The sequence below is a fragment of the Somniosus microcephalus genome, unplaced genomic scaffold (genome assembly GCF_052327205.1).
Source record: "Somniosus microcephalus isolate GS21.2 unplaced genomic scaffold, FLI_Smic_1.0 unresolved_chr1, whole genome shotgun sequence".
Classification (NCBI taxonomy): Eukaryota; Metazoa; Chordata; class Chondrichthyes; order Squaliformes; family Somniosidae; genus Somniosus; species Somniosus microcephalus.
Window position 1 is genome coordinate 51,925,507 of NW_028225179.1, and position 27,656 is coordinate 51,953,162.

Sequence of the window (27,656 nt, forward strand, 5' to 3'; positions counted from 1 at the left end):
ACCCGCACTTTTCGCTTCACAGGACTGGCGCATTACCGCTTGATAACACAGCTTCATATCCAAAGCACTGATGTTACTTTTTCTACAGTGAAATACTGCGGATGCTGGAAATCTGAAAAGCAAACTGAAATTGCTGTACACACTCAGCAGGTCAGGCAGCATTAGTGGACAGAGAAACAGAGTTAATGTTTCAGGTCGATAACATTTCATCCGAACTGGGAAAAGTTTGAGATGTGAGCAGGGAAAGGGGGCGGGGAGGAAAGAACAAAATGAAAGGCCTCTGAGAGGGTGGAAGGCAGGAGTGATTACATGACAAAAGGGAAAGGGGATGGGAATGAGCCACGTAAAGAAAAAATATGCGCCTAGATGAAGTGTAAAAGGGAAAAGCAGAATCATTACCAAAAGCGACTGTCCAAAAAAAATGGGAGCAGTGTTTAGAATGTGAAATTACTGAGCTCAGTGTTGAGTCCGGAAGGCTGTAAAGTGCCTATTCGAAAGATGAGGTGCTGTTACTCGAGCTTCCATTGAGGTTCATTAGAACAGTGTCGGAAGCCGAGGAGAGAGAGGTCAGAGTGAGAGTTGGGCGGGGAATTAAAATGACCAGCGAAGAGAAGCTCAGGTTCATGCTTGCAGACTGAATTGAGGAGTTCCGCAAAGTGATCACCTAATCTATGTGTGGTCTCCCCAACGGAGTGGAGTCTGCGGCGAATATAGTTTACTAAATTGCAAAAAGTGCAGGTAAATCGTGGTTTCACCTGGAAGGTGTGTTTGGGTCCCTGGACAATGAGAAGGGAAGAGGTAAAATGGCCGGTTTTGCATCTCCTGCGCTTGCACAGGCAGGTGCTGTGGGAAGGGAAAGGGGTGGTGGGTGAGAGATGAGTGGACCAGAGTGTCGCAGAGGGAATGGTCTCTTCCGAATGCTGAAGGGGGATCATGGGAAAGATGTGTTTGGTGGTGGGATCACGCTGGAGGTGGTGGAAATGGCGGAGGATGATCCGTTGAATGTGGAGGCTGGTGGGGTGAAAGGTACGCACAAGGGGACCCCTATCGTGCTTCTGGGAGGGAGGGGAATGGGTGAGAGCCGAAGTGAGGGAAATAGAACGGGCACGGTCGAGGGTCCTGTCCACCGTGGTGGAGGCGATTCCTCGGTTGAGGGAAAAGTAAAACATATCGGAAGGTGGCATCATCAGAAGAGAAACAGAATAAGAAATAAGAATCAAGGTGGGAGGAAGTGTCGTCAAGTTAGCTGTGGAAGCAGCTGGGCTTATTTGGTTGATGTGAGTGGTTTCAAAGGAGAAGTAGTTCAATGTATGTTCAATACAAGTTCAGCCAGGTGGAGGAGGGTTCTAGTGACAGGGATTGTGTTGGTCTCCATTCAGGGAAGAAGCCATCCTGCTGGAGGTGTAGAGGGAATAGATGCCCATAGTGAAAAGCAGGAAACTGGAGAGTAACTGATGTTATATTTTTCCACAGCAGCACTCAATTCAATGGCATTATCAATGGATTTGTATTTTGATGTGAAAGGAATTTGTTGAATTGTGTACAACTGTGCATTGCTGTTTATATCACCAGCATGGCCGAATGGTTGAAGGAATCGAGTTATAAATCCTGGGTGTTTGACGTGCATTTTAACATTTTTACTTAAAAGGTGTTTGGTGTTGAGGGGAGGGTTACATGTTCTGTGGGCTAAAAGCCGAGGGATTTCTTGCCTAGTTACGAACGTTCAGCTCAATGCGTTCTTTGCCCAGCTGCTGTGCTTTAGCAGTTCAGCTTTTCACCGTCCGCAGTTTTAGAAAAACTCTTTATCCTCTCACACTTTCAGTTTATTTTAATATGTAGTTTGCTCTAACCTGAAAACTAAATTTCGAGTCTGCAAGGAATTTGTCGAATTTTCAAGCACTGCATAGAGAAACTCGTATCACCAGGATGGCCGAGTGGTTAAGGCGTTGGACTTAAGATCCGAATGGGCGTTTGTCCGCGTGGGTTCGAGCCCCACTCCTGGTAGATGCTCAGGCAATGGAATTGAACATAAAAAGTAATAATATTTTTGGTTTGAAAACGCTTATGATCTCTGCAAGGGATTGTGCCATATTTATAATTCACCCTTCAAGACAGCGTTTCTTCATTTACAATTGGTGTTCTGAACATGGGAACAGGAGGCCATTCAGCACCTTGAGCCTGTTCACCATTCACTGAATTCCTGTCTGAGCTGTGCCTTAACTCCTTCCATCAGCGTTGGCTCCAAATCATTTTAACGCATGTCTAGCAAAAACCTACCCATCTCAGATTTAAATTATTAGTTGAGCTGGCATATACTGCTATTTTGTGAGAGAGAGTTCGACACTGCTACCAATCTTCGCGTGAAGAAATGTTTGCTAACTTCTCTCCTGAATGGCCTTGAAGTAACCAAATTACTATTATACTTTAGTTTTGTAGGTCAGGGTATGTATAATGTAGCACCAATGTACAAGGTGGAGATAATGAGTTCATCCATACCCTGAGTTAAATGATATATGGGCCTGTATACTGCATTTACCCAGCTAAGCTTTAAAAACATGGTTAAATGACTTCGAATGCTGAGCAATTAAATTGCAGAGCAACTCGTGGGAAGATTAGGGAGGATGTCTGTTCGGCCAGGTGAGACAACACATACGAGATAACACACCTAAGAATTCGTTTGTTATAAACTCACAACAGGGTTCCATTACATCAAAGTATGGTGGGACTAATCAGAATGTGCTTGCTTTGCAGAAGTAACCCGAGAGAAGGTCAGAATCTGTGCTTTGCAGAAATTGAACGAGGACTGTTATCTTAAGAAAACATGTAACGAGCAAACCACCTGACCAGAGACAAACGGACGGTTGTAAAGCAATAGATTAAAATGAGGCCACAGTCACCGATAATAGGCCTGTGCATTTATAGGTGGCAGGAAGGATTAAATGTCACGGTTTATAATTGCCATTTAGCAATAAATGTGTATATGCTGATAAGCTTTGCACCCGCCCCTAGGGCAGGGGTTTGATTTTTGTACAATTGTGAACGTTGCTGAGATATCGGTGGAATCGGATTTAGACAGCGATCTGAAAGGTTCTCCACAGGCCTGTGAGTAAAGACCGTTTTGAACCATAACTCTGAGTCTGTCATCTTTTCCGGGGATGGTGTTAGCGTCGAACTTGCATATCACTTGGTCCACAAAACACCTACAACAGGCCTGCCTCTGATTTTATGATTATGTCCTCTTGTCCGAGACTCCTGAAACAACGGCAAAAAAGGTTTCTCTCTATCTACCTTATCAACTTGTTTCTAAATCTTAAAAACGTCAATCAAATCCCCACAACCTTCTATATTGCAGGAAGTACAAGCCCAGGTTATGTAATCTCTGCTCATATTTTAACCCTTGGAGCGCTGGTAACGATCTGGTGAATGTGCACTTCACTTCATCCAAGGTCAATCTATCCTTTTTAACAGGCGATGCCCAGAACTGTACACAGAAATCCAGATGCGGTCTAACCAGATCTCTGTATAGCTGTAGAATAACTTCCTCTCCTTTATATTCTAGCCCCTCGTTATAAAGCTTAACATGCTATGAGATTTTTATAATTATTTCTGTACCTGACTGCTACATTTTAGTGGTCTGTGTACATGAACCCGAAATCCCTTTGGAACTCCACTGTTCCAAACTGTACACCATGTAATTAATTCTCTGATCTACTTTTTTGGTCTAAAATGAAAGACGACATACTTACCTGCTTTGAAATCCACCAGCCACTGTTTCGCCCATTCACTTAATCTATCAATATATCTTTGTTATTATATGCTGCTGCCTACACGACTTACCATACCACCAACCTTTGCATCATCGGCAAACGTGGATATATGGCTCTCTATTGTGTTTTCTAAGTCATTAATGACTATAGAAGGAACCATTTATTTAATATCAACATTTATAAACGGGCCATGATGCGACACCCTGGCAGGGTCTGTGGGGAGAGGAAGGTAGGGTTAAGGTTTCAGCTAGATGACCATCTTCACCTATAAATAAACATCACGCAAGTGTCAGTAGTTTTTAAATAGTAAAAAAGAGAACTTGCACTCCTATAGCAACTTTCACGACTTTGGGACGTCCAAATTGCTCACCAATGCTCAGTTTGAGTCCCCACAGGACCACTAGAGTCCAGACCTCATTACAGCCTTGATCCTAACATGGACAAAGGAGCTGACTTCTAGGGTGAGATGCTCTTAGCATCAAAACAGCTTTAGACCAAGTTTTTTTTTATCAAGGAGCCCGAGTAAAATTGAAGACAATGGAATCTGTGGGGGGACAGGCGGGGGATGGGGGGAACCGCCACTGCTGGAGACATACCTAGCATAAAGAAAGATGCTTGTGGTTGTTGGAGGCCAATCATATCAGCACCGGGCCACCACTGCAGGAGTTAATCTTCACCTGCTTCATCAATGACCTTCCCTCTATCAGAAGATCAGAAGTGTGGAAATTCAGCCATGATTGCACAGTGTTCAGTTCCATTCTCATCTCATCAGATAATGAAGCAATCCTGGACTGCATGCAGGAGCAGTTGGACAACATTCAGGCTTGGGCTGATATGTGGAAAGTAAAAATCGCCCTACACAAGTGCAGATTATGGCACATCAAGTGCATATCCACGTACATTTCAAATATGGTGAGTGTTTCTGCCTCTACCACCATTTCATGTCGTGAGTTCCAGACCACCATCACCCTTTGGGTGAACAAAGTTCTCCGGAACTCCCCTCTAATCCTTCTACCAACAACTTTAAATCTATGCATCCTTGTTATTGACCTCTCTGCTGACTGAAATAGGTGCTTCCTATCCACTCTAGCTCGGCCCCACATAATTTTATGTACCTCAATTAAGTCTCCCCTCCGCCGCCTCTGTTCCAAAGAAAATAACTCCAGCCTATCCAATCTTTCCACAAAGCCAAAATTCTCCATTCCTGGCAACACCCAGAGGACAGCAGAGGACACAGATTGAATGTAATTGGAAAAAGAATGAGATGGGAGGTGAGGAGATTTTTTTTTACATTGCGAGTTATTATAATCTGTAATGCTCTGCCTGAAATGGTGGTGGAAGCAGATTCAATAGTAACTTTCAAAAGGGAATTGGATAAATACTTGAATTGGAAAATGTTGCAGGTGTATGTGGAAAGAGCTGGGAATAATTGGACTGCTCTTTCAAGAGCACGACGGGGCAAATGGCCTCCTTCTGTGATGTATGATTCTCTGATTCTCTGAAAGGATTCATGTAAATGAGGCTGTTGTTTGCTGGCTCCACTATCTCATTTTATTACTGTATACAAATGCCAGTTCTGTTTCAATCTCATTCAAATGAATCGGGGTTCGGTACTAATGAAGCTCAAGTCAAAATCTGAAGTATGGCATGTTGACCAAGTGATAAGGCGTCGGTTACATGAACCAACAGTGATGGGTTCGACCCCCCTCTACGCCTGGGAAGATTTGATCACATTTAATTTGACATTTTTAAGGTTTCTCCTTTTTGTCTCTTTTAAAACCATTCATAATTTTGAACATTTCAAACAACTCTCCTCTTGACATTCTCTGCTCTAAGGAGAAGAATTCCAGCTTCTCCAGTCTCTGCATAAATGAGGTCCCCCATCCTTGGTACCATTCCAGTGAATCTATTCTGCACTCTCTAGAAAGTCTTGACATCTTTCCTAAAGTGCCCGGAATTGAACGCAATACTCCAGCTGAGGCCTCAGCGGTGCTTTATAAATATTTCACGTAATTTCCTTGCTTTTATGCTATATTCATCTATTAATAAAAGAAAGGATCCCAAATCGCTTTTCACAGCTTTCTCAACTTGTCCTGCCACCTTAAAAGACTTGTTTGCGCACAGCCCATGTGTTCCTGTTTCTGCACCCTCTTTCAAATTGTAACATTTAGAGCTGGTTAATAAATTGCAGGGGAGGGCATTCTGAGCGGTTTGGGACCAGTGATCTACAGAGGGAGCCGATTAAAGGAAATAATCGGCCCCATTAAAGTTGGAACATTTAGTTTATTTTGCCGCTCCTCATTCCTCCGGCCAAAATATTTCACCTTGCATTTCTCTGCGTTAACTTTCATCTGCCATGTGTCTGCCCATTTCACCAGTCTCTTTCTGTTCATATTCCCCCTTTGTAGCTCTTACTATCTGTTGCGTGCCCCTTTGCTGTTTTTTGTAACTTTCCCATTCAACAGGATCTGTGCAATGTTTTGCATTTGTGTTTGCTTTTTCTTTTCTTTCAATGCGGTCTGTTAACTCTTTAGCCGTCCATGTCTGTATTTTGGCCAGTAGAGTTCTTGCCCCTCAAATGTATAAACTGATTCTGTTTCATAGCAAATTATTTTAGAACACCTCCCACTGATCTTCTGTCCTTTTACCTATGAAAAGGTTTGCCCAGTTTCCTGCGGACAGGCTTTGTCTTGTTGAAGTCGGCCTTAGCGAAATCTAGAACCTTTGTAGCTGTTTCGCATGTCTCCCTTCCAAACATTGCGTTGAACTCAATCATGTTATGATCACTATTAAATACATTTTCACGTACGCTATGTCTGATGAATAAATCTAGCTTGTTACACATTACTAAATCTAATATGGCATGCCCCCTCGTTGGTTCTAGGACATATTGTTGTAGAAAACTATCCAGGACACACTCAATAGTTAACTACCTTTCTGATAGGTGCTAGTCTGCTTATCACAATCTATATGAAAGTTAATATCCCCCATTAGTACCACTCTGCCTTTACGACGCCCCTGTCTATCCGCTGCATTTATACTTCAGACCTGCGACCAGGGAGCCTACACACAAACCCCACTTTCTTAGTCCCTCAGTCTTTAATTCTTGCCTATTTCTTAATTCTACCCATAAATTCTCCACTGTCTGTTTACCTCTCGTTATATCCTCCTTTAACATTGAATTGATTTCATCCTGAATCACTAAGGTTACTCCTCCCCCTGCACCATTTCCCTATCTATCATGTAGGCCTCCAGCAGTACTTCCGCCCCTTTGTATTCCCGCCATCTTGAGATTAAGGCTAATATTCCATGAACCTTGCATTTTTTTGTACGTGTCCGGTAGTTTGAAGTAATTACTGTACGTGGACTTTTAAATCTCTCTGCTCCTCCTCAGTTCCTAACTTCTCACCATTTTGAAATTACTCTAATCCACCTTTCTTAGTTCGAAGGTGGATGATCCGCACATTGAACCCCATTAGCCACATTTTTGCCCATTCACTTAACCTATCAATGTTCCTTTGCAAATTTCTGCTCCCACCTACACTACTTACTGTGCCGCCTAACTTAGTGTCGTCAGCAAACTTGGATATACGATGGAAGTCATCGAACTGTGAAAGAAGGCTGGGAACGGGAATAGAACTGCGGGCTGACATGACAGGGCGTTGGTATTCGGAATGTACAAAATACAGTCTCCAATGCTCCGCTTATCTGCATCAGACTGAAAGTAATTTGTAATACATGCTCGATCCTTATTGGTCGCTGTAACCTGATGCTGTAGCTCGGTGAATTAGTGGTTCAGTCTGGAAAGGGTTGTGTCTCTGTTACACAATCAGTTAACATGGTCGGCCGTGAGCACAAAAAATAATGGTTCCACGAACGATCGGGTAATCTTTCCCTTATTGTCTCGCAGCTTCAGGTTTCACCGTGTGTTTTGACTGAAAGGAAATGTGCTGCAAACATTGCCAGCTGGGCAGGGCTGACATTCCCACCATTTACCCTGCGATCGGATAGCAGGCACATCAAAAATATATAAAAGCCTGAGATTGGCTTCACGGAAATCAGAATTCGTATTAGCAGCCAAGGCCACGAAAGGCCGGATGGGAGGCTGCACTGGTTGCAGGAGAGCTGGTTCGCTGTGACATGGATATTTCCAGTGAGCCAGACCAGACTCTCTTCATGTCTCCACAATGAAAGTCACACCGTTCATTTTGGAAAAGCAAAATGATACTTACATTCTGACTGGTTTCAATTGATATTTGAGAGATCAGTATAATATCCTGCAGGGTGGCCTCGGTTAATAACAACTGTTCGAAGCTATATTTCAGACACGGCAACAAATCCATCGTTTTGTTGCTGTTTTCCAGAACCCTGAAAGAGCGAGGCCGCGAAAGACAACTCTCTTCAATCACCAGCTGCTGGCAGAAAGCAACGAATGTGGCTTCAGACAGTCCATTACAGCCCATCTCTGGGGAACAAGATCCCACTGAAGCAGAGTTGTGCAGAGCTTTGCATCTCTTGCCTATAGGTGACGTCGTGGAGGTCGATAATATAGAATGAATGAATATTTCAACACAGAAGTGGGCATTCGGCCCATCGTGCCTGTGCTGGCTCTTTGAAAGTGCAAACCAATTAATCCCACTCCCCTGCAATTTCAGTATTCTTTTTAAAGTATTTATTCAATTACCTTTTGAAAGTTACTATTGAATCTGCTTCCACTACCCTTTCTGGCAGTGCATTACTGATCATAAAAATCACTGTGTATTAATGTTCCCTCATCTCTACACATAACAGAAGTCTTTCATCCCTTGTGCCATTCTAGTAAATGTCTACTGCAGACTCTCTGAGGCCTTGACATCCTTCCTCACTGTGGTGCCCAGAATTTGCCACAATACTCCAGCTTGTGCCTCAATGGTGTTTTATGAAATTTGAGCATAGATTCCTAGCTTTTGTACTTTATTTCCCTATTTATAAAATCAAGGATCCCGAATGCCGAATACTGTCCTGCTCAATATATACAACGTTGCCAACCCATCAGCAAACTTTGAAATTTGCTCCCGATACCCAGGTCCAGGTCATTTATATAACAAGAAAAGCGATGGTGATAATACCCACCGCTGTGGGACCCCACTGCAGCGAATGCAGCGCATTGCTGTCCATCCTTGGGAAGTACAATACAATATGGCCCAGCGAAGCCTCCTCATACACCGAGCACAGCGACAGTAATATCCATGGAGATTGAATCCAGGTCACTCGGCCTTCCAGCAACAGTTGGTGAGGACCGAATGAAATGAAACATTTTACTTGCCTCAGTGAGGAAATCACTGGATAATGTTGCAGGAATAAAAACAGAAAATGCTGGAAATACTCAGCAGGTCAGGCAGCATCTGTGAACGGAGAAACCGAGTTAACATTTCAACAGAAATGGAAAAAAAGTAGGAAATGGAACAGATTTTTAAGCAAGTGTAGGAGCTGGGAATGGGGGGAGGGAATGAAAGAACATAAGGGAATGTCTGTGTTAGGATAGGAGGCAGGAAAGGGTAAGAGGCATTAAGAGACATTAACCGATATTCAAGGCAAAATGCGATGGTAATGGGGCAGATTAAGAAACAAAAGATGGCTCTAGATGAAGTGCAAATGGCGCTGGCAGAAGGAAAGACAGCTGCCATGTTGGAGCAAAGAAAACAAAACACAAATAAACAAAAAAAAAGCGTGGAAAAAATATATATGATCAGGCCGAGGTTATGGTCTGAAATTGTTGAACTCTATGTTGAGTCCAGAAGGCTGTAAAGTGACTAATGGAAAGATGACGTGCTGTGCCTCGAACTTACGTTGAGCTTCAGTGGAACAATGTAAGAGGCCTAGGACAGTGAGGTCTAATTGGGATTGTAGCAGAGAATTAAAGCAACAGGCGACCAGAAGCTCCGGGTCACCCTTACAGACTGAAAGCAGGTGTTCCACAAAGCGGTCACCCAATCTGTGTTTCATCTCCCCAATGTACAGAAGACTGTTTCGTGAGCATCGAATGCACTATACTAAATTGCAAGAAGTACAAGTAAATCGCTGTTTCACCTGGAAGGGGTGTTTCGGGCCCTGGACAGTGGGAAGGTGGTGCTTTAAGGGCAGGTGTTCCATCTCCTGTGCTTGAACGGGAAGGTCCCAGGCGAAGGGGAAGGGGTGCTGGGGGCGATAGAGGAGTGGGTTAGGGTGTCTCGGAGGGAGCGGTCCCTTCGGAATCTTGAAAGGAGAGCTGATGGGAACATGTGTTTGGTGGTGGGATCAAGCTAGAGGTGGCAGAAATGGTGGAGGATGATCCGTTGAATGTGGAGGCAGGTGGGTTGAAAGGCGAAGAGAAGTGGAACCCTATGGTGGTTGTGGGAGGGAGGGGCAGAGGTGAGAGCAGAAGTGCGGGAGATAGAACGAACACGGTCAAGGGCCATGTCAACCACAGTAGAGGGAAATCCTCGGTTGAGGAAAAAGGAAGACATGTCGGAAGCACTGTTATGGAAGGTGGAATCGGCAGAGCAGATGCGGTGCAGATGGAGAAACTGGGAGAATGGAATCAAAATCAAATCAAATCAAATCAAATCAACTTGTATTGTCATTGTTAGTGCACAAGTGCAGTACAACGAAATGTAGGCATACGGCTCCCGAGAGTGTACAATTTGGATTAGGATACTTAAACATTTCAACATACATTTGTACATATATATTAGCATAAATATGACCATAATAAAGAGCCTCGGCAGATGTGCAGGCTTTCGTGTTTATTTGTGGAGTTCAGTAGGATGACAGCCCTGGGAAAGAAGCTGTTCCTAAATCTGGTCGTACGGGTGCGAATGCATCTGTAGCGTCTTCCAGATGGTAGGAGGGCGAACAGACTGTGGCTGGAGTCCTTACAGGAAGCGGGGTGGGAGGAAGTGTAGTCCAGGTAGCTGTGGGAGTCAGTGGGCTTGTAGTGAATGTTTGTCAATAACCTATCCCCAGAGATGGAGACGGAGAAGTCGAGGAAGGGAAGGGAAGAGTCGGAGATGGACCATGTGAAGGTGAGGGAAGGGTGGAAATTGGAAGCAAAGTGAATAACATTTTCTAGTTCAGGGCGAGAGCAGGAAACAGCACCAATACAGTCATCAATGTACTGGAAAAAGAGGTGAGGGAGGGTACCTGAGTAGGATTGGAACAGGAAGTTAGAATGGCCGAGCTGTTTCAGACGTTTAACATAGAAACGTAGAAACATAGAAGATAGGAGCAGGAGTAGGCCATTCGGCCCTTCGAGCCTGCTCCGCCATTCAATGAGATCATGGCTGATCATCCAAATTCCGTTCCCTGTCCCTGCCTTCTCCCCATAGCCTTAAGAAATATATCCAACTCTCTCTTGAATATATTTAATGAACTGGCCTCCACCGCCCTCTGTGGCAGAGAATTCCATAGGTTCACCACTCTCTGGGTGAAGAAATTCCTCCTCATTTCAGTCCTAAATGGCTTACCCCTTATCCTTAGACTACGACCACTGTTTCTGGACTCCCCAGCCACCATAAACATCCTTCCTGCATCTCGTCTGTCCAGGCCTGACAGAATTGTATAGGGTTCCATGAGATCCCCTCTCAATCTTCTAAGCTCCAGTGAGTATAAGCCCAATCGACACAATCTCTCCTCATACGTCATTCCTGCCATCCCAGGTATCAGCCTGGTGAATCTTCGCTGCACTCCTTCCATGGTAAGAACGTCCTTCCTCAGGTAAGGCGACCAAAACTGCACACAATACTCAAGGTGCGGTCTCACCAAGGCCCTGTACAACTGTAGCAAGACATCTTTGTTCCTGTACTCGAACCCTCTTGCTACGAAGGCCAACACATCATTTGCCTTCTTAACTGCCTGCGGACAACCGTTGCAGTCCGTGTGGTGAAGGCACTCCCACAGTGTTGTTAGGGAGGATGTTCCAGGATTTTGACCCAGCGACAATGAAGGATTGGTGCTACATTTCCAACTGAGGATGGTGTGTGTCTTGGAGGGGAACTTGAAAGTGATGGTGTTCCCATGCTGTTGCTGTCCTTGTCCTTCTAGGTGGGAGAGTTCACGGGTTTGAGGGGTGCTGCCGAAAAAGCCTTGGTGAGTTGCTGCAGTGAATCATGCAGATGGTACACACTGCAGCCACGGTACACCGGTGGTGGAGCGAGTGAATGTATAAGGTGGTAAATGGGGTGCCAATCAACCGGGCTGCTTTGTACTGTTGTCGAGCTTCTTCATTGTTGTTGGAGCTGCACTCATCCAGGCAAGTGGAGAGTATACCCTCACACACATGACTTGTGCCTTGTAGATGGTAGAAAGGCTTTAGGGAGTGAGGATGTGCGACACTCGCCACAGAATACCCAGACTCTGACCTGCTCTTGTAGCCACAATGTTCAGCGGTTCCCAGACACGGCTCAGGCCGGGGACAGCAGCGGCTGGATTAGAGAGCGGGGATCCTGCGCTGTTGTTGAGGTGGTCTGGCTGCTGCTGCCTCCGCCTCTCGCACTCCGAGAGGCCGAGCGGCGGTCCACACCGATCTCCCTTCTCTGGACCCGTTGTCTCTTGCAAACTGTGGACCTAGTGGCGGAACGACCGCGTATCTGCATTTGCAGTAAAATGCTGTTTGTTTGAATCACTGCGGGATCACTGAGCTTTCACAGTGTTTGGTCCTCAGTTTATATCAGAGAAGCGTTTGAATTATTTAATGTCCAGTTTTGGGGCAATCATTATTTTCAGAATTAAATGCACTTTTTCTGTTACTTTTGATTAAACTCTCAGTTTTTCTGTTCGAGAGTATTTTTTAAATTTTATATCGGAACAATGTTTAAAGGATGTGATGCGCTCACTTATTGTATAATAACACTCTTTCCCACTTGATGGAGTTTACTGATGCGGTAACAGAGAGGGTTGATGAGGGCAATGCGGTTGACGTGGTGTACATGAACTTCCAAAAGGCGTTTGACTATGTGTCACATAATAGGCTTGCCAACAAAGTTAAAGCCCATGGAATAATGGGACAGTGGCAGCTTGAATACGAAATTGGCTAAGTGCAGGAAACAGAGAGTTGAGGTGAACTGTTGTTTATCGGACTTGAGGAAGGTATACAGTGGTGTTCCCCTGGGGTCGGTTCTAGGACCACTGCTTTTCTTGATATATATTAATGACTTGGGCGTGGGTGTTCAGGTCACAATTTCAAAGGTTGCAGCTGATGCAAAACATGGAAGTATAGTGAACAGTGAGGAGGGTAGTGATAGAGTTCAAGAGGTCATAGACAGGCTGAGGGAATAGGCGGACACGTGGCAGGTGAAATTTAACATTGAAAATTGCGATTGATACATTTTGGTAGAAATAATGAGGAGAGGAAATGTAAACTAAAGGGTACAATCCTAAAGGGAGTGCATGAACAGAGAGACCAGTGGGTGTATGTGCACAAATCGTTGAAGGTGGCAGGGCAGGTGGAGAAAGCAGTTGAAAAAAACTTACAGGATCCCGGGCTTCCTAAATAGAGGTATAGTGTACAAAAGCGTGGAAATTATGAGGCTTGATGGATAAAACACTGGTTCTGCGCCAACTGGAGTATTGTGTCCAATTGTGGGCACCACAATTTAGGAAGGATGTGAAGGCCTTAGTAATGGTACAGAAAAAGATTTACAAGAATGATTCCAGGGATGGAGGGACATCAGTTACGTGGATAGTCTGGCGAAGCTAAGGTTGCTCTCTTTGGAGCAGAGAAGATTGAGTGGAGATTTGATAAAGGTGTTCAACATCATGAAGATCTGGGCAGAGTAGATAGAGAGAAACTGTTCCCATTGCCAGAAATGTCGAGAACCAGAGGGCACATAAGATTGGCAAAAGAACCAAGGGCGACATAAGAACAAACTTTTTTTAGGCAGCGAGTAGTTAGGATGTGGAATGCACTGCCTGAAAAGGTGGTGGAGGCAGATTCCATCACAGCTTTCAAAAGGGATTGGATAAGTAACTGAAGGAAAAAAATGCAGGGCTACCAGGAAAGGGCGGGAGCGTGGGAGTAGCTGAAGTGCTCTTGCTGAGAGCCGGCACGGGCTCGATGTGCCGAATGGCCTTCTTCCACGCTGTAACCATTCCAGTCTATGATTCTGTGAAAGGCGCTATACATATTCAAGTTGTTGTTGTATTACGGTTTGTTATAATATTCGTAACATGCAAAATCCAAACTTTACAAAATTAAATCCACACAAAATGCCACGGGGAAATTATTTTGAATAACATCCATTGCACCTTGCAACACATCTTTACATTTATGTGTCTTTCCTCCGTTCGCTGATAAACGTTTATCTTGCGGCCTGTTCTCGTTAATGGTCACAAGCAGGAACAGATAGACACAGCGTGTCTGACCGCCCCGAGATGTGCCAAAGGCATCACAGAGTCATAACGGCACAGCAGGAGGCCAATCGGCTCATAGATTTGGTGCCGGCTCTCTGTAGAGCAATCCAGTCCATCCCATTCTCCCACTCTATCCCCGTAGCCTGCAAGTTAATTTCCCTCAAGTGCCTATCCAGTCTCCCCTTGAAAACATTGAGCATCTCTGCTTCCACCACTTGTGCCGGCAGTGAATTCCAGGTCATCACCACTCGCTGCACAAAAAAGTTTTCCGCTTCTACTGATATTTTGTCAGCTTCCACCTGCTTAGTAAACACCAATACAAAGTACTCATTGAGTATTCTAGCCTTGCCCTGCGCCTCTAAGCATACATCACCTTCTATTTCCCTAACAGGCCCCACCCCTCCTCTTACTACCGGCATACTGTGTACATGCCGGTAGAAGATTTTTGAGTTCCCTTTTATGTTAACCGCCATTCTACTCTCATGTTCTCTTTGCCAATCTTATTTCCATCTTCAGTTCCCCTCTCAACTTATTGTATTTGTTCTGGCTCTCCGTTGCAGAATTCACCTGTCATACATCATAAACCCTCTTTTCTGTTTCATCATCTTCTCTATCTCCCTCTTCATCCAAGGGGCCCTTGCTTCGGTTCCCTTACCCTTCCCTCTTGTTGGAATGTATCTAGCTTGTACTTGGAAAATTTCCTCCTTAAAGATCACCCATTGTTCCATTACAGATTTTCCTGTCTGTCTTTGGTTCCATTTTATCCTGGCTGGATCCTTTCGCATCCCATTGAAGTTAACCCAATTCCACTTTAGAAAATCCACTCTAGATTGTTCCTTGCTCCTCTCCATTGCTAATCTAGATCTTATGATCCGATGATCATTCATATCCAAGTGTTCTCCCACAGACACTTAGTCGACCTGCTCCATTTCATTCCCCAGCACCAGATCCAGAAATACTTCCCTCCTAATTGAGCCAAGAATATATTGGTCAAGGAAATTCTCCTGAACACGTTTCAAAAATTCCTCCCCCTCCTTTCCCTTTACCCTAGCATTATCCCAATCGGTATTTGGGTAATTAAAGCCCCCCAATATCACCACTTTATAGCTCTATAGCATCAGTTTAGGACAAATGCATCAAATCAAATGTTCACCCGTCACAGAGACAAATAAAAACAGAGGAAAGGGTAGAAGGAGATAGGGAAACAAATCTAAATACAGAAAATATAAATATTTCCTATCCTTGATTTCTCTCTATTACAAACCAATACTCCAGTGGCGGATAAATAACTTCAGTGTACATTGCTCAGTTCGAGAATCGGAACAAAGAAAAAGACACAAAATAACTAAAAGTGGCCGAAACCAGGGACCTCAGGGTCTTCAGTCGAACGCTCTCCCAATTGAGCTATTCTGGCCCCTCGTTAATAAAGCTTTGTGTCAATCTTTCAGAAGAAAATCTAACCCCGGGTGGACGCCGCTCATTCCTCACTCCGGGGGAATGGGACCCGGCCAGATCTCGGAGCTCAGGTAATGTTAATGATCTGCTGAAGCATTTATAAACACAGAAAGCTGACACACCAGGGGAGACCTCACCGTGTTGGACACGGAGTGGAATACACTGAAGATTCTTTTGTTACATTTACAGAGCACACTAACCCCGAGCTGCAGGGGAAATTATATGAAGTTCAATGTTCAGCAGCGAGATGCTGGAGAGATAAGAGTCCCGAATCGGGGAGAAATTTTCTGATACCGCTGCTGAATTTCATTTATGTCAAACACTCCCTGAAATCACTGCAGGAATTCAGAGCTGGGGACCGCCTGTGAAATCAGCCTAATAAATAAAATAATACACTCGCCCAACGTGGGGCTCGGACCCACGACCCTGAGATTAAGACTCTCATGCACTACCGACTGAGCAAGCCGGGCCCACACACTATTTCACATTCTCTGCCTGTTATTGCAGAGCGGCAGCTGTTGGCTCCGCCCCAGGGGCCCGTCTTGATCTACAAACCATGAACCAGCTTCCTCTCAATTCCCAGGTTTATCAGTAAACTGACCCACACAAGCCCGAGAGAGCGATGGATTCCTCTCACTGATCGACAATAAAACTCAGATTTTCTGCTCTTTTCACCTTCCAAACATTCACATCCATTTTGCTCAGTGTTTATTTCGCTTTCCTTTTTATTCTGTTTCTGCTTTTCTTTGTAAACATTTACATTGTAATTATTTATGAGATGGAAGAAATGAACAGAAGAGATTTACTGGAATGGTTCCAGGAATGAGGGACTTCAGTTATGTGGAGAGACTGGAGAAGCTGGGGTTGTTTAGAGCAGAGACGGCTACGAGGAGATTTGACAGAGGTGTTCAAAATCATGAACGATTTTGAAATCGTAAATAAGGAGAAACTGTTTCCAGTGGCAGAAGGGTCGGTAACCAGAAACCACAAATTGAATCTAATTGGTAATAGAACCAGAGGCGACATAACGGACCATTGCTTCATACGGCGAGTTGTTGTGGTCTGGAATGCACTGCCTGAAAGGATGGTGGAAGCAGGTTCAATAATAACTTTCAAAAGGAAATTTGATTAATACTGGAAGGGAAATATTTACATGGCAATAGAAAAATATCAGGGTATTGGAACTAATGGAGAGTTCCAACAAAGTGGCAGCACAGGCGCGATGGAAAGTCCCAGGCTTCATTTCTGCCTGCACTGAGATCGATTATCTCACCCAGTGTGCTGCCGAGCTCCACAGAATGTAGGAAGGGCCGATGTTCCTACACTGGCCTGTGCTTCATCAGCTGATCTCACCCGGCATCATATTGAGCCGCACAAAGCAGGGTGGGCCCAGGATTCATCACCGGCCTGTGGTGTGTTAGATCATCTCATGATGTGTGCTACTGAGCCATCCAATTCAGTAAACTCTCTGTATACATCCCCGGTTTGTGCTGAGTTAGCATATATCACCCGCTGTGGTACCGAGCCCCATACAGACCAGGATAGGCCCAGGATCATTCCACGGCTTGTGGTGTGTTCGCTGATCTTATTTGGTGAGTTACTGAGCCTAAAGAACAGGAAAGATCCAGGCTTCATCTCTGGTCTAAGCTGAATTATCTGACCTCATCTGCTGTCTGGGCCTGTGTTGGGCATATCTGGGTCCTTGTAGCAACTGTCCGAGTAGTAGGTCATGGTCTGCGCAGGAGTTGTTCAGGTCTTTGTAGAAGCTACCTGGGCCTGTGTAAGATATTACTGGGTTTGTGCTGGAGCTACCTGGGTCTGTGTAACAGCTGTATGTGTCAGGGTAGGAGCTGTCTGGGCCTGTATGTTATATTTGAGTCTGTGTAAGAGCGGTTTGTTTCAGGGTGGGAGCTGTCTGGGTCTCTACGTTATATCTGGGTCAGTGTAAGTGCTGTCTGTGCCGGAGTAGGAGCTGTCAGGTTCTGTATATTATATCTGGGTCTGTGTAAGAGCTGTCTGTGTCAGGGCAGGAGCTGTCTGGTCTGTATGTTATATCTGGGCCTCTGTAAGTGATGTCTGTGTCAGGGTAGGAGCTGTCTGGGTCTGTATGTTATATCTGGGTCTATGTAAGAGCTGTCTGTGTCAGGGAAGGAGCTGTCTGGTCTGTATGTTATATCTAGGTCTGTGTAAGCGCTGTCTGTGTCAGGGTAGGAGCTGTCTGTGACTGTGCGTTATATCTGAGTCTGTGTACGAGCTGTCTCTGTCAGGGGAGGAGCTGTCTGGCTCTGTATCTTTTATCTGAATCAGTGTAATTTCTTTCTAGGTTTGTGTAGAAACAACCAGGGCATATGAAGAAGCTGGTGAAAGGCAGTCAACCAGCAACATTAACTGTTTCTCTCTCCACAGATGCTGCAAGACCTGCTCAGTATATCCAGCATTTACTGCTTTTATTTCAGATTTCCAGCATCAGCAGCATTTTGCTTTGGTTTCTATGAAGAAGATGTCTGGGTCTGTGTAGGAATGTCTGGGTCTGTGCAGGAGCTGTCTGGATTTTTGTATGAATGTCTGGGTCTGTGTAGAAGCTGTCTGCGTCTGTGTAGGAATATCTGGGCCCGTGTAGGAACATTCTGTGCCTTTCTTGGAACTGTCCGTTCCCTGTAGGAAATGTCCATGGCTGTATATGGGGCTCATGTATAGATGCTGGCTGTGTTATTGTAGGAATTGTCTGGGTCTATGTAGGAGCGAATGGATCAGTGCAGGATTTCTTGGATCTGTACAGATGCTCCCTGGATCGGGGTAGGAGCTATCTGTGTCTGCGTAGGAACGTCTGTGCCATTGATGGTGCACCCTCACGGGCACAGGCTTTCCTAGACGGACCCAGACAGCTCCTACCCTGACACAGGGAGCACCAGCAAAGGCACATACTTTCCTAGACGGACACAGGCAGCTCCTACCCTGACACATGAAGCACCACCACAGGCACAGACTTTCATACACGGACCCAGGCAGCGACTACCCTGACACATGAAGCACCACCACAGGCACAGACTTTCCTACACGGACCCAGGCAGCTCCTACCCTGACACATGAAGCACCACCACAGGCACAGACTTTCCTAAATGGAAAGATAGGAGCTGACTGGGTCTACATAGGAAAGTCTGTGCTTGTGATGGTGCTCTCTGTGTCAGGGTAGGAGCTGCCTGGGTCCGTCTAGGAAGAGGGTTAGTACAAATATTCCGGATCAAAGGCAATCTCTACCGCCTACACTTTCTATCAACGAGTTTTTTTCTGGAAGTTGAATGCGATATTCAACCAGTTCTGGATTTTCATCTCACTGAAGCAGATAAATGAACGAAAGACTTGAATTTATTGGGCGCCTTTTCCCACCACCGGACGTCCCAAGAAGTTTACAGCCAATGAAGTACTGTTGTACATCACTATTGTAATTTAGGAAACATGGTAGCCCATTTGCGCACAGCGAGCTCCCACAAACAGCAATGTGATAATGACCAGATCATCTGCTATTTTTTGTTATGTTGATTGAGGTTTAAAAATGGCCAGAATGATTGATGTCCCAGGTTTATTCAGTATACAGACAGTCATTAAGATAAATAATGATTGAGCCTGGGAAGGACACCGTTTTCACACCTACCCACAATGATCACAAGCTCCTTGAGGAAGGGCATTCAGCCCATTCTAATACAGCCCTCCAGAGCAACTGTAGTCTTCACCTCATTGCTTAATCCAGTTTCCTCCTAAATCATTCAGTGGTTTTCACCACCACCGCTCTGCCTGGAGTCCATTCTAAGTGTTGATCATTCTCCTGATATCAGCCCTAAAAAAGTTCCCTTTCACTTTTGAGGCTGTTTCTTCTTGTTATTTCTCCCACAATGTAATCTGGTATTCCACACGAGTTACTTTCTTGTAGATCTCTGCAATACCAAATCGCAGATGCCTCCGTTCTAGGCTGAAAATTTCGATTATTACTCCCAGCGAGTAGGGTTAAAATCTTTCCACCCGTGTATGTTTGTTCTACAGTATCCAGGTGTGTCTGGTACTGCTGCTGCCTCCTCTGGCCGCTGTGCAGTATTTTACAACCTTGTACTGCTGCTCCCTCCACGGGCCGGTGTGCAGCATTGCACCACCTGCTCCCTCTGCTGGCTGCTGCGCAGTATTGCTGTGTACGGTTGAACCTGGTACAACTTCGACCTCCTCTGCTTCTAGCTGTGCCAGAACTGGGCGAGGAGAATGGAGGGTGGAGTTGCTTCCTGAGAAGCGACCCTACAGAATAGGAGTGAAAGACGATTTCTTGATCCAGTCTGCTGACAGCTAATGTAGGGTAATGTTATCTGAGAAGGAAGAGAACAGAATTCACGACCTTAGAGCGCGAGTAGTCCTTTCAACCTTCTCCCTGCTCCGACATTACATTAGATCATGGCTGATCTGCACCACACCTACATATAACTAAATCCCCTTTCCTAACAACAACGCGTCGATCTCAGTCTTGGTAGCAACAATTGACCCTCAGCATCCACGGACTTATCGGGGAGAGAGTTCCCGATTCCTACAAACCTTTATGTGAAAAGGTGCTATCGGATTTGACTTTTGAATGGACTGGCTGTAGTTTTAAGTTTTTCCCCCTTGTACTTTTTTCCTCGTCAGAGGAAGTTGTTTAACTCTATCCACACTATTAAACCTTTTAATACTTAAAACACCATGATCTGATCACACATCAGTCTTCTAAATTCAAGAGAACAGAAGCCAAATTAATCATCATAATGGAATCCTGTACGCCTCGGTATTAATCTGGTAAATCTGCGCTGCACCATTCCGAGGCCAATATATGCTTCCTGCGTACGGTACCCAGAAGAGAACACAACCGACTTGACGGTTCCAATGGAGGCCTGGCCGGCCTTCTACGTTCTTTCCTTCGGAAAACTCAAGTAATTCTGCCTGCCCGTGTCCTTACTCACACCAAATCCCGTCCAGCCATCACCCCTGTGCTTACTGACCTGGATTGGCAGGGCAACAATTTCTGTGTGAATAACTGGGAGAATCGGACATTATAGGCTCGTGGGAGGCTATTGAAACCCGGAGCGAACCAGGACTTCTTCATTTTGAGTCTAACTTTAGAAAAAAAACATAATCGCTGAATGGCAGCTTATGATCAATTATGATTATGGAGCCTGACATTGCTGGGAAATAATGATGCATTAAAGGCGTGCGTCATTATTAATACATCAATGTGCCAGCAAGCACGAGGCGAGATGTGTTGCGCTGCACTATTAATTGATGGTTTTTCACTACAAATGGGAACATATTGCACGTGTCCGTGATTTGTACATCAGACCTCTCACATATCAATCAGTGAAACCCCATAGCGAGAATCACACCACCAAAACAACGAGCCGCTGGCACCGTAGTCGTTCAGCCATTATAGAATTTCTCTGCCATCAACACCCCATCAGCCGGCCTTTCAGACAGCTTGTGTCCATTTCATCTCGGTTTCTGTTCGGGTAAATTCCTCTCTGACCCATCTAGGTGAGCGGAATTAGCCCAGGAAATCACCCTGGCCCTGTATTCCTCGCAGTACCGAGCTGTTGTACGAGGTGAATCTGCCCCAGTCAGAAACAGGTCCAGCTCTCGCTTGAAGAAATTCAGCGAATCGGTGTCCACTGCCCGAGCCGGCAGATTGTTCCAGAGTTCCACTATTCTCTGGGAAAGGAACCACCTCCAGACATCTGATCAAGATCTGGCCTTATACAACTTAAAATTGTCACCCCTGGTCTTCCCTCAAATATTTAATTGGAACGAATTGTGAACTGGAACTAAAGCTACTCTTCATCATCTTATAAACATCGATCAGATCAACCCTCAGTCTAGGCTTCTGTAAAGTGTCGACACGCAACTCGTTCAGTCGATCTTGACAACTAAACTGCTTTATACTGGGAATTAGTCTAGTGGTTTTCCTCTGCACACTTTCCAAAAGAGGTTGGCCTTTACCTCAAGAGGGATGAAATACTAAAGAGGAGGATGATATTCACCAGTTTACAAAGTTCCAGGTGGCCCACATCTGGAGTATTGTGTTCAGTTCTGGGCACGGCATGCAGGAAGGATATATTGGCCTTGGAGTTGTGCAGCGCAGATTTCCCAGATTAACACCGAGACTTACAGCGTTAAATTATGAGGATTGATTGTATAAAGCTGCCTTTTGGTCACGTGAGTTTAAAAGATTGAGGGGTGATCGGATTGTGGTGTTTAACATGTTAAATGGATTAATAGGGTACATGGAAATCAACTATTTCCTCTGGTTGTGGAATCAAAGACAAGGGTCATAACCTCAAATATAGAGCCGGGCCATTTAGACATTAAATCCGAAAGCAACTTCTCTCTCAAAGGTTTTAGAAATCCAGAACTCCCTATCCGAAAAGGCTTTGGATGCTGGGGGTCAATTGTTGCTTCCAAGACTGAGATCTACACGGTGTTGCTGGGAAGGGTATCAAGTTATATGGAGGAAAAGAAGAAAAATGGAAGAGAACTGCAGATAGCCAATTTCTTATCCAAGCTGTCACCGACCCACCTATTCCACGGGCCTCAATTTTGTCAACTAGCCTTCTATATGGTACTTTGTCAATTGCCTTCTGTAAATCAATGTAGACAACATCCATTGTATTCCCTTCACCAATCCTCCCTGTTACTTCATCAAAAAATTCAATTAGATTACGCAAACACGATCTGCCCTTTACAAATCCGTGTTGGCTCTCCTTAATTAGCTTAAACCTCTCCATGTGCCCGTTAATTTTAGACTGGATTATTGTTTCTAAAGCTTTACCCGCCACTGATGTTAGAGTGACCGGCCTGTAGTTGTTAAGCTTGTCCTTAGACTTTTTCTTGAATAATGCTGCCACATTTGCCAATATCCAATCCTCTGGCACCTCCACCGCATCTAGGGAAGACTGTAAAATTATGGCAAGCACTTCCGCTATCTCCTCCCCCAATTCCCTTAGCAACCTGGCATGCAGGCCATCTGGACCAGGCGACTTATCCACTGTAAGAAGACCCAGCCTATCTAGTACATCCTGTTTATCAATTTTCACCCCTTCCATTGCTTGTACCTTTTCCACTTCTACAGATATTTTGTCAGCATCCACCTCCTTAGCAAACACAGATACAAATGACTCATTGAGTATTCTAGCCTTGCCCTGCGACTCTAAGCATATATCACCTTCATTGTCCCTAATAGGCCCCACCCTGCCTCTTACTACCCGCTTACTATTCACATTCTGGTAGAAGAATTTTGGGTTTCGCTTTTATGTTAACCGCCATTCTACTCTCATACTCTCTCTTTGCCAACCTTATTTTCATCTTCATTTCCCCTCTCAACTTATTGTATTTGGTCTGGTTCACCGTTGAAGAATTCACCTGACATTCATCATACACACTCTTTTTTTGTTTCATCATCTTCTCTATCTCCTTCGTCATCCAAGGAGCCCTTGCTTTGGTTCCCTTACCCTTCCCTCTTGTTGGAATGTATCTAGCATGTATTTGGAACATCTCCTCCTTAAAGTTCACCCATTGTTCCGTTACAGTTTTACTGTTATCCTTTGGTTCAATTTTAATCTGGCTGGATCCTTTCGCTTGCCATTGAAGTTTGCCCTATTCCAATTTAGAAGTTCCACTCTAGATTGTTCCTTGCTCCTCTCCATTGCTAATCTAAATCTTATGATACAATGATCATTCCTACACAATTGTTCTCCCACAGACACTTGGTCGACCTGGCATACCTCATTCTCCAGCATCAGATCCAACAAAGCCTCCTTCCTACTTGGGCCAAGAACATATTGGTCAAGGAAATTCTCCTGAACGCATTTCAGAACTCCCTCCTCCTCCTTTCCCTTTCCTCTGGCATTATTCCAATCGATATTTGGGTAATTAAAGTCCCCCAATATCACCACTCTATAGCTCTTGCATATCTCTGCGACTTCCCTGCAGATTTGCTCCTCTGCCTCCCTCTCACTATTTGGGGGCCTGTAGAATACCACCAATACCGTGATCACACCTATTTTGCTTTTCAACTCTAACCAAATGGATTCTGTCCCTGGTCCCTCAAGAACATCTTCCCTTTCCAACACTACAATGTCTTCCTTAATCAGCACTGTCACCCCATCTCCCATTTTTCCTTCCATATTATTTCTGAACACCTTGTCTCCTTGAATATTAAATGCCAAGTCCTTACCGTTTTTAAGCCACGTTTCGGTTGTTGCCGCAACATCATATTGCCACATGGCTAATTGTGCTTGTATTCACCAACCTTATTCACCACACTTTGTGCTTTTATGTACATGCATTCTAAACCAATTTTTAACTTTTTCGTAGTCTTGCTTAGTCTGCTCCTATCTAAAATTGTACTTCTTCCTCCTCTAGTACTACTTTCATCTCTAGGACTATCCAACACACTCAATTTTTATGCACCTTATTCCTCTTTCGTACTCCTATATTCTGGTGCCCATCCCCCTGCCAAGCTAGATTAAACACTCCCCAACAGCACTAGCAAACCACCCCACGTGAATATTGGTTCTGGCTCTCGAGGTGTAACCCGTTCAGCTTGTACAGATCCCACCTTCTCCAGAAATGGTCCCAATGCCTCAGGAATCTAATCCCCCTCCCTCCTGCACCATCTCTCCAGCCAGGCATATAGGACAAGAAATGGTGAAACTTCGTGGCCAATGTCTCTACTCAAATGCTTCTTCGCTGCCACAGTGAAATAACGCAACATTTTCAGTACAGTTGACTATTCTAGAGTGTATTATATCAGGATGCTGAGACAGACGACAATGCTGAGCTATTAATTCTGCAATATCTTATTTGATAATATAAGTCGTAGATTCAAAACTAGTTTTGTAAAGAGAGTCTAATATTGTTGACTTGAACTAGTCAGCAATGTCCGCACGGCAGTTGGATGCCTGTGTCCAGTTGGAAAGCTGTCTGAAAGAACATGCAGTCTGGCAGAGCTGGACGTCCAGCAGATTGACTTTTCTGCTGAGCAGACGATGAGCTTCCTTCTTGAAATATTTCGTCAGTCCATCTCAGAGGGGATTAAGCATCATTAATGTGGAATGTGACTGGGGCCGATTGTGTGACAGGAAGTGTAGGGGCAGTTTCCCATCCTTCAAGAACATTAATGATTCAGTTGCAGAATTTGATTGCACCACTCGCCACTCAGTCCAAGGATGAGCCAAACTGATCCCGTCGAGTTAAAGCGATTCTGCCAGTCAGTTAATTCAGGGGAATTTCAAGATCAATAAGAAATCAGATAATAATAATCGCATCACATAATGGATAAGGTGTTTAACTTTGATGTGTATTATAATGTTATCAGAAATTTGTAGTTTCCAGTCTTCCACGGTCGGTTTGCACATTGGCTTCCAACCTGGATCGGACCTGTTTTACATCTGACCATTTCTAACAATCACTGACATCATGTAATGGAAATATCTAAATTTATTTTGTGCACAGAAGCTGGCTGTACTTTTTCAACGCTGTGGATCCGGGTGTAATGGGCAGGACTTGCGGTGAAGAGGACTTACGTGCACATTGTTTCTGTTTGGATGTCATCTTTTTTTATCTCCGTTATTTCACTCCAGTCGAACGAACTGACGGAAGAAGGAAAAAGTGCTCTCTCTGATTCACGATCTCTGTCTTACCTTCATTCGAGAAGGTGAAGAATTCCAATGGTCCCTGTTAATTTAAACAAGATATGAACAATGCAGGGGCCAAGACCAGTGGTTTGGACGAGATTAGAATTGAAAGCTAATTTTATGTAAGATTCAGTCAAATGCTGGGAAGGTTTATCAGCATCAAACATTCAACACAATAAATAAGCACAATGGATTAGCATTCCATCGTCTTAACCTCTCGTCTCCCGTCTACATCAACTCAGCCATTCCATTTCCTGCTTTTTGCATCCAAACAGAAATACGCCACAGGGACGTCCCCTTTACTGCTTGTCCTGCCCGTGCACCTAGATCGACAATGCTGAAAATGTAGAATCATCTTCTGCATTCAAAATGCATTCCGATCTTCAGGAAGGCAGTAATGTCCCTGATCGAAAGATGAGGTGTGCACCCCTTTTAGTCAGACCAGGAAGGCTGGTCATGCCGGTTTGATTCCCGGCCAGTACAGAACCCTGTACGGTTTGAATTCAGCACCCATCGGACCCATTCACCAGTCAGCTTCTCACATCCTTTCAGCGCTAGAGAAAGCAGGACTGACTAATATTCAGGGAAGAGGGTGTTTCAAGAAGATTGACGCTGAATGTATGTTTATCCCAATTCAGGCGAGCTCATGGGTGCAGAAAGCAAAATGTAAAGTTTCTGCATTGGCCGGAATCGAACACGGGTCCAAGACGTCCAATGATACACCGAGCAGAATACACCTGGGAGACTTTAACTTTTCTCAGTTGGTTGGTTTTCAGTTGCTTCTGTGAAGCTCTATGATTTCGAAAGATATGGGCAAAATGACAAGAAATCTCATGTTTTTAATGGAAAGTAATTTTGTTTTCTGCAATGTCGATTGGCTGTAAGAAGCTGAGTTTTGACTAAAATTTAGCGGGGCTCGTCCGGGATTTGAACCCGGGATTTCTCGCAACATCAAAGCAAGAATCTGAGCAAACCCGATTTAAACAGACATAGAATGATCCATGACTGGCAGCAATCCTGATTACGATTAGCAACAACGTCAGACGCCTTATCCATCAGGCCAAGAAAATGTCTCGTGCAATCAGGTTATTTTGCTTCCAAAGGCCAGCCCTGCTTTCGAAATACTTGTCTGTCGAGCGGTCCCGCAGGTCTAAATGTATCGACTGGTTTCAACGCATCAATTCAGATTGCTGCGAATGGGACCTGTGCCGCCAGGGACAGCGGTGGTAGCAGAGCAACTTAACAGTGTAAATAGGTGAAAGTGAATGTTAGATTAAGGTAATGCCGCAGGAAAGTGACAAAGAAACGGAAGGAGGAAACTAAAGAAGGTCTATAGATTGTGGACGGAAGAAAAAGCTGGGAGAAGAGGCGGGTTTGAATTATGGAGCATCAAGCTCAGTCGTGTGAGAGCGCGGGGTTTGAAGGAGTAAATAGGTTCTCACCATCAATTAAAAAAATGCAGTTTGATGTAGTGAAGATTGATTTTTCGCTGCGTTCTATCAGCAGGCGCCACAGAAGACAGTATGTAGAAAGCGAGCTATACCGTGATTTGGATTATGAACCGAGTTTGCTATGACCACATTGCGGAGTACTAGACCATTATACGACCCTGGCGTCACACATCAACTGCTTCAGCGCTGCCCCAACCATAGCCAATTCACGAATGGTGCTGCTTAGAAAAGATAGATTTTTGGTGAAGATGCCAAAATCAGTACTGACAGAAATTTTGACAGCGGTGAAATTCGACCCACGTTCCACAGCGACTGGAGCCGTAATCCAGAATGGGAACTAGTGCAACCGCAGTTACATTTAAAAGGATTGCAGCCCTATCACAAGAGAAGAAACGACCCCCTGGAGATTCATTAGGACAAAAAAGCCTCATGGGAGTCAAACCCAGAATTTACTAGGTACCCAGCTAAGCCACGGAACCAAATCAAACCTCAACTAATCCACCTCCTCTCACTGATATCTATCAGCTACCTGTCACTGCGTCTTGGAGCATGAGGCTGTTTTGTATTGATTAATCTCTCCTGTCTATTCCGCCAGGTATTCCGCTGTTGTCTGTATCTCACTGTGTTTATCTCAGTTTCAATCTGCGGGTTGATTCTAAATGAATAGCTGTGTTTGTGTCTTACATGAAATAAATGAGTGGTCAGACAATTCTTCCTCTGACACTGGGGAACTAATGAGCCAACATTTGTAACAAGATATTGTTTATTGTGATGCACCAATTACATTGTTCCATTTTGCATTATATATGTTCAATTCTGAGCAAAAAAATTGTGATCCCAACGTCGCAGCTTTTTAATTTGACGTCACAGGCGCCACCATTTCACTCAAGGTGATTCATAACTAATAAACAGAGAAG

The 27,656-nt window shown here is 44.6% G+C and overlaps 1 non-coding gene across 1 annotated transcript; it reads left to right on the top strand.

Annotated features, from left to right (window-relative positions):
- The first annotated feature begins 1,920 nt into the window (after window positions 1-1,920).
- Window positions 1,921-2,004, top strand: trnal-uaa (transfer RNA leucine (anticodon UAA)). The gene has a single exon. It is a non-coding gene; the product is annotated as a tRNA-Leu (tRNA).
- The last annotated feature ends 25,652 nt before the right edge of the window (window positions 2,005-27,656 follow it).